This window comes from Serinus canaria, chromosome 1 (genome assembly GCF_022539315.1).
Source record: "Serinus canaria isolate serCan28SL12 chromosome 1, serCan2020, whole genome shotgun sequence".
NCBI lineage: Eukaryota > Metazoa > Chordata > Aves > Passeriformes > Fringillidae > Serinus > Serinus canaria.
The window spans coordinates 4,325,541-4,338,971 of NC_066313.1; the positions used below are offsets into that span (position 1 = coordinate 4,325,541).

General features: G+C 39.6%; 1 protein-coding gene across 1 annotated transcript in view; it reads left to right on the plus strand.

The window, feature by feature from the left end:
• The window catches only part of CD247 (CD247 molecule), a 46,322-nt gene that overhangs the window by 20,852 nt on the left and 12,039 nt on the right, over positions 1 to 13,431 (plus strand).

The following is a 13,431-nucleotide window of genomic DNA, read 5'->3' on the forward strand; positions in this document are numbered from 1 at the left end:
CTGCTGTGTGAATTACATACATCTCTAACTTTTTAAAAAATTGATTGCAAATATTGCAGTGCTTTATATCCTTAGCTGTGTTTTACTCAATAATGAGACATCAGACCAGTGTAATTCAGATATGTCAGAGATCTCATCTTTGCTGTTGTGCTGCCTTCTGCCTCAGTAAACAAGAGATCACTGTTTCCTCTTTAAAACAAAAACAGAGAAGTGTGTTGTAGTGTTTCCCCCACTTCAAGCCTGTTGCCAGTTTAACCTGGACTTCCATGCCCTGCTCAGTGTTTCCCCTAGTGATTTTTATTGGGTGTATCACACATGCATTTACCTTCAATGTGTTTCAGTGCCTATCAAAAGAAACTTAATGGTCATTAATATATCAACATTGGATCCTGTTCCTTGAGTGTACTGTGAAATTTGGAGGGAAGAGAATGAGAATCTGAGTTTAATCTTTTTTTTTTTCTGTATTTTTAGTCAGTGCTGAAAGCATAGCAAGTTTGCAGGGAAATGTGGCTCTTGGAAGGAAGGTGGTAGATCAAAGATGGTGGCTTGGCTTTTTTGAAAGTATCCAAAATGGGCATTAATCCCTGCCTTGCTGCATAACTGAACAGTTCCATGAAACATTTGCTTGGTTCTGTCTGTTACAGAACTGCCAGTGTGGCATATTTTTCTTAAGTATCATGTGCTTTTGTTTTCATTTACTTTTGAATGCAAACGAATTATTTATAAAACTCTGGCTTTTTTTTTTTCTTTTTTTTTTTGCCTTTTTTTTTAAAGCATGTAAGTGCCTCTACTGTTTCCACCACATCCTATCTAAATTTGCTGTTACCTTTTCAATAGTCATGTGCTTACCTGCCTCTACACATTTTTCTCTGTCCTTCTGTGGCTGGCACAGGAGCCCTTGCTGTGTTTCTAGCTTTGGGAGCTGCTGAATGCTTCTCAGTGGACTGTCTCAAATTTTTGACCTCACTGAACCTTGTGCATATTGGTCTGAAATTTGCAGATGTGGAGATGAACTGGAAAGGTTTCTGCAGTGGGAAGGGGTGTAGTGGCAAGGAGGTGGTCTTGGGCGGAAGAAGGTTCTGTAAACTCCACCAAGAGCCAGAGCATCCCCCAGCTGGGACTCTGGGGCACAGCTGTAAAATCATCCTGGCACTGTGGGGACTGAAACAAGCAGCAGAAAACCCCACAGAAAGTGAGAAAGGGATGACTTCTGTGAGCTGGGGTGTTTCCGTGGGTGAGGCTGCCTCCCGTGGGGTCGCCTTTTATCGTAAACAGCAGCAAGCAGCTGGGCTGGGGCTTGCCCGGCAGGACTGAGCCACACAGAGCTCACTGCTGACTTTGTGCTGAACCAGCCGGGTCAAATTGCACTCTGGGGGACTTGTGCCACCTGCCCTTTGGGTTGCAGCCTGAGGATATGGCTCTGTGCAATAGAGATGAAGGGGGGAAATATCCCAGAGGAGATCCTGGGGCACTAAAAAAGGGGATGTTTTAAATAAATGGGTTTTTGCCATTCAGATGTTGAATTTTCTCCATCTGAAATGGTGTAGACTAAATTGAAATTCAGGTTGCTACAAGGTTTCTTGTATAATTGTAGTAAATTAAATAGATAAGTTATGATCTTCTAATACTGGCATAGCAAAGGGATGTTACTAAATCATACCAGAACTTAGATCCCCAAATAGAGAGACTTAAAAACACTTTTCCAGAGTCAAGTGGAAACCTTTTATCTGTATAAAGGTGGGGTTTTTAAAGAGTTTTCTCATAACATCCAGAAGATTCTTTGATTTAGAAAAGATGTATTGTTTGATATTTAAAAATGAGACTTCATGAGAATTAAAAATGAAGTATCGCATGGAAGTGTACATGGTTTTATCTTTCCTTTGATATTTTAGAAAAACAACCCCAAAAATTCAAAGTTTCAAATTTTCAGAAAGAAAATGCTTGCAAATTGTAATTTCCTCCAAAGAGGTGTTCTGAGCTGTTGTGCTCCATTATGGGCCTTTCAGCAAAGACAGAACATTTCTTCTTTTTTAATATTATGATGGATGCAAGCCAGCAGCATGAAGTATTAAAATTGCATTTTTTCCACTCTTTAGTGTGACAAGATCTTGGGTTTTTAGAAGAAAACCAATAGGAGTGTTTGCAATGAAAACACTATTTTTATTTATAGCAAATTGATAGACGTAACTTGAACTTTTTAGCATGCAAACTCAGCCAACAGTCTGGGGCACCAGAAGATATGAATTTCCATCACTGGAGCGTCTAAGAGCACACATACCAATTTCTGCACTGGGACAAAAATTAATAGAGCTTTTCAGCTTTTTTGGGTGACTTATCGGGTTCATCTCAAGGTTGAAAAGGATGTTCAAGCAGGCAATTAACCTACCAGTTTAAGTTAAAGCTTTGGTTTGCTGCTTTGAGGCGGATGTAATCTGGGCCCTGGGCAGTTACTTCTCCTTTAGCACAAATGAACACGTCGAGCATGAAATTTAATGTGTTCTTACTTTTGCAAAGAAAAATATTCCTGTAGCATGGTCTAAATACCAAATGCAACATAATATGTGCTTACGATTGAAGACTTTATGGTCAAAAGCAAGCAAGAAATACTGTGTTAATTTTTTAAAAATACTATTATTTTGAAGTCTTTTCTCTCTCTGTGTTAACAATTTAGTCCATTTTATTACAAACATTAACAGGCTCTACTTATTGTAGTTTGTGTACTTTGTCATCTTGCTTTCTGGTGCCCTGTAACTTTTGGTATTTGAGGCTCTGCTATCTTTTAGGCTCTCCTAGTGCAGAATTTTGAAGGAGAGATGCAGCATGCTTTCCCACAGACTTTACTTTCAGCTTACTGATTAACTATTTATCTTCTGTGACTGGTGGCTGGGCTTTGACAAGTGCCCAGTAGCTAGGAACACTGTAAATAAACAGAGAAAGAAGCAAACATCTGATTTCATGGCTCTTTGGTCCATGCAGTGAAGGACACAATGCAAAGCACCACACAAACTCCCCAATAACCTAAGATACCATGCTGCATTCATTTATTATCCTGATTTTTTTATCCTTCAATAACCACATCTCTGACGTGTCCTTAATTTCTCACTTGTCTCAAAAAAGTGATAATTTTTCTTCAAACCTCAGCTGCTGGGGTTGGTGTGGTTGACCAGGTCTTTAGGATTTTTCTTCAAAAAATAAATATACCCCTTTTTCAATCTCTCAAGGATAGAAAAATGTGGAAGTGTTTATGGCAAAGAACCTGATTAGAAAGAAAACAGAGGATGCAGCTCTTTTGTCATGATCTTGGGATGTGAAGTGTGAATGAATGTAGTCTACAGCCTTTTTGATTGCCTGTGATAACAGATGTCCCAGAGAATAGATTGCTGAAATAGATGATAGTGACTTAGGCAGAGCTAGCATGTGAATGTGAGTGCTAACAAGTGCATGTTGTTTTGAGCTTCAGCACTGTCCCCGATGTAGGTGAGTTGGCACCTTATGAGTGCTGGCAAAGCCCAGACTGTATGCAGGAAAACATCACACTCCCATCCAGAAAAACAGATTTTGGCCAGGGAGAGCAGGCCTGTCTCTCTTTGTAAGATGTATCCTTGCTGTGTGCCTCGGGCATCAGCTGTTCCCTGGCTATACCAGTGTGTTCAGGGATGAGCTGAAGTGGGGCTTGCCCACTGGTAGGGCTGTTTACCACTAGCAAGAACAGGACAGAAAATGCTGAACAGACTAAATGCTTTAATTTTCCACTGTTTTGTCTGTATTGTTTAGGTCTCTTCCTTTAAATAGAGGAGTAAAATTATAAATGAATCTGTAGTTCCTCTCCGCTCAAGTGGAAAATATGTTATTGTCTGTTTTTATGAATCCATTCAAAGCAGCTTACTCTTCTTTTCCACAGACAGAAGAAATGGCTTGGGTGAGTGTATGTAGATATAGACACACATACAAAAATATGTGCAAGAGTTATGTGGTGTATCCATGAATATATGTACAAAAACCCTCGGTCTATGGTATTGCACCTATGTTTATGTGGAAGGGAAAGACAGTGAGCACGTTGCATCTAAGTGAGAGAAAATGGAAATGGGTGAACCCAAATGTTTGAGGTGTTCACTTAAACAGGAGAGAATCACTGCAGCTCTGGAAGGTGGTGGGAAGAGAATTCTCTTATATCTCTGTATTTCTTTCAGTGTATCTGTTACTGGCTTATCAATAGTCACTTCAAGAGGAGAATGCTCTGAGGCAACATAAATGCAAAATAATGGGGCAAAGGCAATGCCAGTGTTATCAAATTGAAGATGTTTATCAAAAGTTGAGTATAGATTTTTATTTTGATTATTTCGACTTCAGCACGTGTTTGGAATGAAGGGCTGAATGTTCTTGAATAAGAAGTAAACCTTCAAATACAGATATTTTGATGCTTTTGCATCTCTGGCAGCAGCTAATATCAGGAGTTCTAAAATACCACACCTCTGAGCAGCACTGTATTTAGTGATTACCTAGAATTTATATTTCTTATGAGGAAGATATAGCCTAACATCATCAGACTTGGGTTTAAACTTCTGAATGACACTGTTTTGTTGCTTGCTCACAGGAACCAATATAGTATGTTCCAGACAGTGCAAACAGGGCTTTTTTTGCCCTTTGTCATAGTAAATTGACTTGTTTTTCCCTAAATCTATAAAGTCAATTATTCAGATTGAAACTTTCCAGTTGCACGTTATGAAGGAGTGGGAGTTGGCAAGAAATATTCAGAAAATTCATGCTGCAATTCATGGTCCTGTGCATAAAAGAGGAGAGTTTGTGTATCAGTTGCTATTCCATATGGATGTGAATTTAGTTTTGTGTCTGGCAATATGGAATCCAGAGTCAAAGCTGTCTTCTGGAAAAAAAAAAAAAAAGTATTTTGCCTTTTAAAAAAATGGAAGAAGAAGAAGGAAAAACAACTTGTCACCTTCCCTTTCTGCCTTAGCCTGTCTGGCAGCATTTGGACTCACACTGCCCTATTGCAGCCTTAGTCTGGCACTAAGATCATTTAGTGTTGTCTTTTTCTTTTTTCTCCAAGCTCCCAGGACATACTAAGAGCCAAATTTTCCAGCTCAGGCAGCAGAGGTGCAGGACATTCTGTGTTGAGGCGTTAGGTCCTCTCTGCTGAGCTCTGTAGACATGTCCCATTTCATGGATGAATGCAGTAACTCCCACAAAGACAGTCATGTTTTGAAAACAAAAAAACAACCTTTTTCACCACCCTTTAACTTTTAAAAAAATAGTGTTGCTGTGTAAGATGGTGTCATACACATATTGCCTGCAGGGTGTCAAAAGGGCTTTCTTTGGAGGCAGGTACTTCAAAGGAAAAGCAGTCCCTGCTCATGCTGTGCAGTGGGGTTGGTGTGACGCCTCTTTGGTGGGTTGAAAGCCTGTGCAGTCTTTCTGCAGGGTCTACCATGGAGCAGAGCTGGGACACTGATCCTGGATGTTGCTGCTGCTTCTTGCCTCCGTGGGGTCACCTGTCCCTAGGGCTGCTCATGTGTTTCTCAGAGGATTGCTTGCTTAAGGTCCCAAGTTTGGGAAAACAATACCTGTGACCCAGATTTAAGGTGCTGCCCTTTTTTTGTTCGTACTGTTGGCTTTTTTTTATTCCTGCTGCAAAAAAAGAGAGGCTGGAGAGCCCTGAAATTATAAAGCCTGCTCCTACACTTATTTTATTTTGAGGTAACAATTTCTATCTCAGTTAGAGGAGTTTTCAGCTGCTCTGAGCAAGTGCTTTCCCAGACACACCTGGCGTTGCCTGTCTGAGCTCAGGAGAGTCTCAGATGTGTTTTTGCCGGGGCGGTGTGTGGGGGGTAGATCCGTATCTGTCGAAGGGAAGTGTCACGCTGCGCTTTGAGGTTTGAGGGGGCCAGGGTGTGCATGAGTGAGGGACCAGGAGCTTGGCTTTGTTGCCACAGTTTATAAGTGAAAGGGACTCCGTGGGCATGGATCTTGTGGTTGCTGTCAGGGAGGTGAGCATGGCCCCCAAAAATGTTTCAGCAGGGGAAAAATGTGTGAAGTGTTCAAGCTATTTCATGATCAGCTTCGTAGCCAGATCTTCAAAATACTCAAAGGTCTCCCAGAAATCAGGTGTTTTGAAGAAGGAAGAAAAGTTGAAAGAAAGGAATAGGAAAAAAATAAACATGATTAGTGATGTTAACCTGACCAAAGAAACAAAAAGGATGGAGATTTCTGACAGAAGAAGCTACCTTGTGTTGTGGCAATGGGGCCCAGAGCCAGCTTGTGCAGTGCTGGAGGGGAGCATACAGGGAGAAGGCTTCCTCCTCCCCTGAGCCCATGTTCTGCCCCTTGGCAGGCCAGAATAAACCAGGAAAATCACAGGTGATCTGCTGGGCAAACAGCTCCTGAGCAGTTCCTGAAATGGCCTGGCTGGTTTTGTGCAGCTGCTCTGCGGTAAATGATGGGGGATTTTCTGGGGCTGCACCAGGACGCAGCAGCAATGTGTTGGAGCAAGAAAATGCATTTGTTTTTCTGAGAGTGTGGCATCAAACCCTGATTTGTATGGTCCATGCTGAAACACAGACCTGATCTTTTCTGACTAAAGTACTGCACATCCAGAACATAAAAGAAAGGCAAAGGTAAGTCTTACGGTGTCTCTGGTATGGTCTGTACCAAGAGGAGTGCATTATTAATGAAACCTGATCAAAGGACAATTAGTGGTCAGGATGGAAAGCTGTAACACAGAGGTGAGCTGGTTGGGTAGGTGTAAGAAATGTGATTTATCTGTCTGTGAAGGATAATAAAGCAGTCATTCTCTCCTTAACTATGGCTATAAAGCTATTATTAAAACCAGCCTGTAGAGCGTCTGGTATGCAATGCCCAGGAGGGCAGCAAACATAAAAGAGTGTCCTTGGCTGATGTCATGGTTCTGGGTTTTCTGTTCCTCCCTGAACTTTCCTGACAAGCATTGAGAACACCATTACACTGCAAATACTTGTTCCTGTTCTAAGTCCTATTTTGTCTAACTTTTTACAGTACAGAGTGATTTTACAAATAAGACAGCATGGAACACTCTGGTAACTAGAGAAATAATTTGATGACATCACTTTGTTTTCTGTCATTTCCCACCTTTAAGATTGTCTGCATAAAATGCACTTTCTTGGCCTTTTGACAAGTACTCAGGAAGTTTGTGCAGCAGTTGTTTAAGAGGGATCATTCGAATTCAACACTTTATAATCATCTCCATGCTTGTGCTCTAGATTTTGATTCCTATGTGACTTAATAAGGTTAAAAAGGATATTTTAAAATAAAGCCAGACATAGTTTTGCAGAAACTGCTCAGGTTCTCTTTTGACCTAGTGGTGCATTTGTGAATTGAGGAACTTGGACAAAAAACTGGGAGTGTAATACTAAATTCTCTGTAATATTGCAAGCAGTATGTGGAACTGGCTTTTTCACTTTTACACTTCTGGTCAGTAATAAAAATAAAATACAAATCTTGACTGATGATAAGGATATCAATTTTGCTTCTTCAGTTGTAAATTGAGTAGTCATTGAGCAAAATGACTATGCATTATTTCCATGAAAATGCTGGTGCCATCAGACTCCACCACAACAGGATAAGCACAAAACATTTCTGTGGAAGTCAGTAGTCAGTCAGGGTTTCTGGGAGTCAAGAGTTCACAAGTTGATCCACAGATGTTAATAACATTATTTGGAGTTTTTATGATTGATTTCAGCACTGTTTTCTGGACTGTAAAATTTAAGCTGTCCATCTGCCGGTAGAGCTTGATCTTTTTGAGTTTCTGATCTTTCCTCTTCTGATCTTTCAGAAACAGAAGATGTTTCTGATTGCATGCAAGTCTGTATGCAAACAAACAAATGTACCCTCTTCACTCCAATTGCAGTATTCTGCTAGGAGAAATTCAAATGGCAGAGTTTATTTTGTTTTTAAAACATGACTTACTGACACTTCCCAAAAAACTGGAACTACAACTACTTTTGAAATATGATTTTTTAAAGAATCTTAATTATACAGTTGTGTCTTGAATTACAAATTGGTTGTGTGTGAATTTTAACTATGCCAAATATCTGATACCGGGTTGTTCTGCAGACAGCATAACCAGCTGCTGTATTTAATCTCTTAAAAGCTGCAGAAATACTAATTTCTGAACAGCCCACCAGGAAGGTATTTCTGTGCTGTAGTCTGCTGAGAATTTTAAGTGAAGCAGTATGTTCAGTGTTATACTTTATTTAGCTTTACCTAGCTTATAAATAGCGGTATAAAACTGTAACTCAATTGCTGCTTCTAAAGAGTACATAATATTTTTTCATAGGATTTTATAAGTATTTTTTCACTTTTTATGCTGCCACCATAATGACAGGGTTAAAAATGTTACAGGGAAAAGAGAAGAAATTGCTTTTATTGCTGTAAACTACATCTGAAACCGAAGTGTTTGGATTGCCAATAGTTAGCATGATAATAAAATAACTGAACAGATTTACTCTGTCCCAGCTGGTCAGACTTCTCTTTTAGGGATTTTTTTCTGATCATAAACTTACAAGAGTGAGATATTTAACAGAGGGACACTGGAGGAGGATGGGAGTTGCTAGCAGGGAAATTTGTCTTCAGGGGGCTTGTGCCACTAGTTTGGTAAAGTAATATTGTCTAAGGTTTATGCAGATTTGCTTATGATTTCACTGTTTAGGTTTCATTGTTTTTTTCCCAGCACATGTAATTAAATGCATCTTTATGAATGAATTCATTAAGATAATGTTTGCTCTGTAGCTGTATCTACATTCCTATATAATTTAATTTAGATAAATCTTGCTATGTGACAGTGGATGCCGTTGTGTTCAATAAATTTCAGGTGCATGGAATCTGTTAGGAAATTACTTTTTTTGTCCTGTCCAAGCAGAAAATTGACTGACAGCAGAAATACATAGTGATTTTATTTTTCCATCTTTTTTTGTGAAGCAGCTTTATATCCTAAACAGTATTAGGTAGAGCAGGTTACAAAGCCAGACTTCTTTTGCTTTGTGTGCACAGACTTTGTATTTTTGCATGTGCTGTGCTCTTTTTCAGTGGAAATGCAGAAATGTTTGGAGAGTTAAATATATATATTTGGTGCTGTGCAATGAGCTGAACCATCCAGTCCTTCCTGCTCTTTTGCCTTGTAGTAAATAATTCTAATGTAGAATTAGAATTGCAATGGACTTGCAATTCTAATTCTTGTAATGGACTTGGAGTAAACCACTGATAATTTTTGTTGATAAAACAGAAATACAGCTTTAGGATGTATTTCTAGAAAAAGAATACTTTTTAAATTAAATGGTTTGGACGCATTTTTTTTTCTTTTCTTTTAGTTTTTTCCCCCCTGACTTCTAATGTGTAGGCATGTGAAAATGAATTGCAGGAGAACAAACTGCCAGGTTACTCCGAAAACAGGGTAGAATACAGCGAACTTAGACAGGAATGAAAATTTTATTTTCCAGAAAAAAAAAATGTGTAAACTCTCCAAATTTAAATTTGTTAGATTGAGTAAATATTTTTTGTATAATGAAATGTAGTGTGTTAAAAAAAAACATTTGCATTTATATTTGAATTATAGATGCACAATCCCTGTTTCTTGTGCATCTTTGAAGGTGTGCATGTCTGCTCAGTGGCTAAATCTGTTCTCATTGAATTAAATGGCCTTTGCTAATTTGAAATCAATAGTGTGAGGAATGAATCCACCCATTTTGGAATCTGCTCTTTACTGGGAAGAAAACCAGGACATTTTACATTCACTTTAGTTTCTTCCTCCGTTTGGATGTGATAAACCCAGGCACAATTCTCGTGAGTGCTATCGGCTCCCACAGCTTCACTTTTTTTGTCTGTAAGAACAGGGCAGCTTCTCCAAATGGATTTCAGGGGATAGGTTGAAATAATTAATGCACATCTAATGGCTAATTCTGTGAGAGAACACTTTGCTTAATGGGGTTAATTCCAGGCTTGTACATGCCAGAAACTCCTGGTGGCACCAATGAGACCATTGCAAAGCACCTTGAATAGGGTCCCTGGTACCTTCCCTCTTCCCCTCTGTCCTATTAGGAATACACACCAAGTCCAAATGTGAATGAACAATGGATTCATCACAACTAATCTCAGAAAAGCATTTGTATTAAGGGAGGAGAGTGTTTTGTCCTGTACAAGCCCATGCATTTTCTGGCTACCCAGTTTTTTGTTAGCTATTTTAGATAGTACGATACACAATAAAGGATTCCATGGCAAGAAAAACTTGTAATGGATAGAAGTAGAAGAAAGATTTTTCTTACAGAGTACAAAAAGTAAATTAAACACTAAGGATCCTTTTAGGAGAAAATTTATTTTCTGTGGGCATTTGATCACTTGGCAATTTTTCACTCCATCCAGCAGTTCTGTGACTGCACTTTCCCAAACTGTGCTTTCAATAAAGCTGACCTAAGCTCCCAGTGCTATGAAAAATAGAGCTCATATAAATTTCCTTTGCATTCTAAATCCATCTCAGCTGCACACAGAAAGCAAACAAATACAGTTTCTACACAGCCTTTTTATCTCTCTCCACATCCCAGAGGCTTCCCAATCTGGCTTTTTGTGGGAGAGAGGGGCAGTTTAAAGTAAACATAATTTCAAAATTTTCATCCATTTTTGAAGCAGCATTAAAGATCTTAAAAGGAACATGTTTTATGAGGCTGACAGGCAATTAGATGAATGCAGTGGCAGTACAAGTGTATGATTCTACACTTACAAAATTAGTTGGAGTGAGAAAAATCAGAGACAACATAATATCCCATCTCAAGTGGCTGCTTCAGATAGGTGCTCTGAAACTTGAAGGTATGAACAAAATTGTTCTGTAAAATGTATCTGGTAAGTGGCTGAGAGCTGCTTGTCTATGTTAAGATAGAAAGAATAAATACAAGGGATTGAAATCCTCTGAAACAGCTGTGCCACTCCTCCAGGAAAATAAGACTAAACTAAATCTAGTCATAAGCAACAGAATAGGATTTCTCTTTGCTAAATTTCTGGAAAATCTTTTAACAAAAATCTTAAAGAAAACCAAAAGGAAAAATTTAGTGCTGTGGAGAAATGAATTTAATTTACTCATGATAACTCACCTTTCCAGATTTTCAATGTATTGCCAAGTAAATATTGGAATTAACTTGGCAAATATTCATATTAGTTGCATGCAATGGGTAAATCATAATTACTGAATCTGAGTTCCCAATACTGCCATAGAACGGTTTGAACTCATAGTGTAAATAAACAGGAAATTTTCTTTGTGATGAGGGATTGGGGTCCTTTTCCTTGGGTTTTTGGATTTTTTTCCTACAAGTCTGTTTCCATAGAGAAGCAATTAAGAAGGTACCAGCTTCCAGTGCCTGAGCTTTTGAGAGCACTTCAGTACTTTTGACAGTAAATGTATTAGTTTTATCTTATAGTTGGTGAACTAAAAGTGTTACATAAAGTCATTAATGATAAGGAAATTATTTCCTCCTGTTTCTCCCACCCCACACCAGAATGTATTGCTTTCTAACAGTCTTTATTCCAGTCAAAATTTTTATATAAGTTTTTCATTCTTGCCATTTCCTACCTATGTGTGAGAAGGCATGTTTCAAAATACAGCTTTTTGTTTTCCCCTTATCCTGTAATGCCATCTGAGATAATGTTTTCTAAAGTTGGGTGTAGTCCCTCAGGTTGCTCTTAACAAAATGCAGCAGTGGAGATGTACCAGCCATAGTTTTGTCACCTGACAGAGGAGCACAGCCTCAGCAGTGGGGTGTTAACAGGGATAAATAAATCCCTGCCCCACTTGCAGGTGCATGAAAAAGCCCTTTCTCCTCAGCAGTGCTTTGCTCTGCCATAAAATTTCAGCTGCATAGTTGCTAGATGCCATGGAAATGTGAATGCTCCCAAATCAGAGGAAAGGCATTTCAGAGGTGAAAGAAGAAATTACTTTTTTTTTTTTTTCAAGTGGAATGTGTGATTCCAAGGAGTTAGGGTTTGTTCTGAGCCCCTTTGCTGAAGGAGTCCATCGAGGACCCAGGCAAAGTTTGCTGTGATATTTCCATTTTGTGAGAGCTCATCCATTGGTTCTTTTTGTATGAGGCCTGTGAAACGCTTCATGTGCTCCTTTCAGAGTGGAATATCCCCCAGTGGTCTTAATCTTATTATTGCTAAGTTTTGTTGAGCAATGCTGCAGGAAAAATATGCAGGGAATTAATATTAACCCAAATCCTTAATCACCCTTACTCTCTACTCTGTACATAACTTGCTGTTGCACAGGAGAGGTTTTTTTGGCCTGTGCATCCTCTGGTAGGGGCAGGACATGACACACACATCTCTCCACTAAGTGGGTCAGTGGCAGGGCTCTGCTCTGAAACCTCTCCCTCCCAGTGTGTGCAGCTACTGCAGCGTTAGAGCCTCAGCCGTTGGTGTAACCTCCTTCCTGCCCACTGCATCGGCAGATGATTTAACTATTTCCCTCCTTGACACCAAGCTTCACTAGGAATTTCTTCACCCTCAGAAGCCTCGTTGCAAGTGGATGTTGCACTGAAAATATCTTGAGGCATTGCTAGTCTTCAAACATTCCACTCCTAGTTGTCCTGCTAAAGTAAATCTTGCAGCCTTCCCACCACTCTTCTATCTTGTGTGCCTACCTTCCCTGTGATTAATTTATCTGCTGAAAAATGTTGGATGAGAAATGTTTCAAAAGTCTTGAGTGACAGCTACCTGGCTTTTGAAAAGTGTTGCTATGAACTTAACCTAGAAAAGTGGATGGCTTTCATTGCTGGGGGTTTGCTGTCCTTCTTCACTCTGGCTCTTTTGGCATTGGTTAGATCTGGTGCTGTTGGTGAGTTCAGGACGAAATTGATCCCAGAAAAAGGAAAAAAAAAAAAACTGATTAGATTCCAGTAGGTTTAGCAGTGATGAGTGTCCAGGAATGGTTTTGAGCATACATCAGGGATGGCTCCTGTCACTGACCCAGCTTTGGTGCATGTTGGCTGCAGGGGAAGGAATTGCTCTTGGGCTGACGGCTCTCTGTAAATGGCCTTGTAGCTGCAATTCTCCCTCCAGAACCTCCACCCTTACCTCGTGTTCTTGTGTGAGATTTTTACTGCTCTGCTTGCAGCAGATCAAGGCAGTTGCAATCAAGCTCAGGCTGGGACACCAGCCCTGGTGAGGCTCTTGCTGGGCCTGTGCATCTCTGTATTCAGTTCCCACCATTTCCCACCAGGTGGGACAGCCCACCTGGGCTTAATGACTTTTGGAAGTTTGAAACTAGGATAAAAGCGAGTGGGAATGCCTTATAAATCTCCTGGTTGGGAATTATTCTTCTTGTTATCAGTAGATTTGATTACTGGAGCCATGAGCTAGCTCTAAAGTCTAACTTTAAAATGTTAATTTAAAGTACTTAGGGAA